Here is a 2935-nt window from a genome sequence, read left to right as displayed (position 1 = left end):
GACAATATCAAACCTTTCTATCTCAGAGTTCAAACCTAGACAATATTAAACCTTTCTTAGAGTTCAAACCTAGACAATATTAAACCTTTCTATCTCAGAGTTCAAACCTAGACAATATTAAACCTTTCTTAGAGTTCAAACCTAAACAATATCAAACCTTTCTCTCTCAGAGTTCAAACCTAGACAATATTAAACCTTTCATAGAGTTCAAAGCCAGACAATATTAAACCTTTCTTAGAGTTCAAACCTAGACAATATTAAACCTTTCTTAAAGTTCAAATCTAGACAATATCAAACCTTTCTATTTCAGAGTTCAAACCTAGACAATATCAAACCTTTCTATCTCAGAGTTCAAACCTAGACAATATTAAACCTTTCTTAGAGTTCAAACCTAGACAATATTAAACCTTTCTCAGAGTTCAAACCTAGACAATATTAAACCTTTCTTAGAGTTCAAACATTGACAAACATAAACCTTTCTTAGAGTTGAAAGCTAGACAATATTAAACTTTTCTTAGAGTTCAAACCTTGACAATAATAAACCTTTCTTAGAATTCAAACCTAGACAATAGTAAACCTTCTTAGAATTCAAACCTAGACAATATTAAACCTTTCTTAGAGTTCAAACCTTGACAATACTAAACCTTTTTTAGAGTTCAAACCTTGACAATATTAAACCTTTCTGACTCAGAGTTCAAACCTAGACAATATCAAACCTTTCTCTCTCAGAGTTCAAACCTATACAATATTTAACCTTTCTCTCTAAGAGTTCAAACCTTGTCAATATTAAACCTTTCTTTCTAGAGTTCAAACCTAGACAATAATAAATATTTCTTGGAGTTCAAACCTTGGCAATATTAAACCTTTCTTAGAGTTTAAACCTAGACAATATTAAACCTTTCTAACTCAGAGTTCAAACCTAGACAATATTAAACCTTTCTTTCTCAGAGTTCAAACCTAGACAATATTAAAACTTTCTTTCTCAGAGTTCAAACCTAGACAATATTAAATCTTTTTATCTCAGAGTTCAAACCTAGACATTATCAAATCTTTCATAGAGTTCAAACCTAGACAATATTAAATCTTTCTCTAAGTTCAAACCAAGACAATATTTAACCTTGTTTTAAGTATTAAACCCTAACCCTATTCAATAGAATAAAGCTATTTCGAGAAAAAAAAAATTTTAAATTAAAAATTTTCCGTCTAAAATCTAAAAGTTGTGTCACTTGATCAAAAACATGTTTTTTCACCTAATAATCTCCAATTTTAACTTCTCATAATAAAAAAGAAAAAAAACGAGGATTTAATATAAAATCAGAGTAAATCTATTTACTTGCCAAGAAAGCTTCAACAAAAAATCTAGGTATAAAAAAGAGTTTGATCCATTTTTCGTTTATTTTTGAGAAAAGGCCAACCTAAAAAACCTGTTCCCTTATACAGGTAAAAAACGACGGCTCTTCTCTTGTTCATATTTTCTCCTTTATGTTTTCAGCACTTCTTGTTTGGCCTCTTTTAGCTCCTCTTCCCTGAAACAATTTTAACAATTTATTTAATTTGTTTTATAAAATAGAGGGCATACATCATAATAAAGTATTCTTGTAAATTCTGATTTTATTTCCTAACCTCTGGCCAAATGTCTGCAGCCGTCTTGATGTTTCTTTTTATAAAATCTGCTTTGTGGGTCTCTTTCATTCCTTGTTGCTGATTACACCATTTTTTGGTGCCATTTGAAAATTGCTGGATTCTATAAGTAGCACACTGTGTTTGTAAGCTTGTCTGTGTTTCAGTTTTTTGCTTTTTAACCTTTTACAATGAATCAAGGGTAAAATCTACACCTGCAGGATGCATCATGCAACGTTCCCATTTAGCAAGAGAAAATTAAGAGTTTTGGAATTTTGTAGGGCATAATTTAATTCAGAAAAAATTTCGTTAAATTCTGGTTAATTTTTTAAAATAAAACAAGGATATCTGCATAGCTTTTGCTCAGACAAAGCTAAATTCTAAAATCAAGTACAGGGTGTCCCACGAAACATGACACCCTGTATGTGTAGCATTAATCTTTTAAATAAAGGGTCAGTCAAGTTTATGTCGACAAACATATATCTTTATAATAAACATCTTTGATCATATATATGTAAGTTGGCTGCTGGCTAAACAGCTGGTTCGAATGGGCTGTATTTTTTCTCCATGAGTACCCAAGGGGTAACAAAGACAAAAAATTCTAATTTAAAAAAAATCAAATTAAAAAAAATCAAATTGTTTTTAAAAATAAAAAAATCATTTTTCTTCAAAATTTAATTGTTGTCAAAAATTCCAAGGGCAACGCCGGGCACTTCAGCTGGTATACTATATAGATGATTTTTACCTGAGTTTGTTTTTTCTAATCTTGTAATCTTGTAGATCCAGGGGCTTAATTTTATATTCAGACCTAGAAAATTCAAAAACCTAGAAAATTCAAAATCAATCAAGTTTCCTATAAGAAAGGAACCTTAAACTAGACTCTTAAAATTTATAGTCACAGGACAAGCCCCCCCCCACATCAGCAGGTCTGAAATTTAAATCTGCATCCTAATTTATGATAGAAAATACAACCTATCTGGAGATATACCTCCTGAGTAGCAAAAGCGAAAAAAGTTCTTTCTTATTTAACAAAGACATTCCAAAATATTTCCACAACACAAATGAAAAAAAATAAAGAAAAATTTAAATATTAAATGAAAAACCAAAATTTTTTCCAAATCTCAATTAAATTTTTGCCTGATAAAGAAATTTAATTACATTTGTTCTGCCATGGTTGAATTACAGGGTGTTATAAAAGTTGACGTTCAAAATCATCCCTTTGGGTGATTAGTTTCTGAAAATCGATTTGTAAAAATACGATAAAAATTTCAATACGTCAATGTAAAAATCAATTGTTTCTTTTTCATCATTAAAT

The 2935-nt window shown here is 29.8% G+C and overlaps 1 long non-coding RNA gene across 1 annotated transcript; it reads right to left on the bottom strand.

Annotated features, from left to right (window-relative positions):
• Positions 1 to 1418: 1418 nt before the first annotated feature.
• Positions 1419 to 2734, bottom strand: LOC111712338 (uncharacterized). The gene is made up of 3 exons (XR_002767426.1): positions 2366 to 2734; positions 1624 to 1744; positions 1419 to 1526 (listed from the first exon to the last, which is right to left on the bottom strand). It is a non-coding gene; the product is annotated as an uncharacterized LOC111712338 (long non-coding RNA).
• Positions 2735 to 2935: the final 201 nt, after the last annotated feature.

This window comes from Eurytemora carolleeae, unplaced genomic scaffold (genome assembly GCF_000591075.1).
Source record: "Eurytemora carolleeae unplaced genomic scaffold, Eaff_2.0 scaffold1259, whole genome shotgun sequence".
Classification (NCBI taxonomy): Eukaryota; Metazoa; Arthropoda; class Copepoda; order Calanoida; family Temoridae; genus Eurytemora; species Eurytemora carolleeae.
Note: the sequence above shows the minus strand (reverse complement) of the source record. Positions and strands in the feature narration are given on the sequence as shown.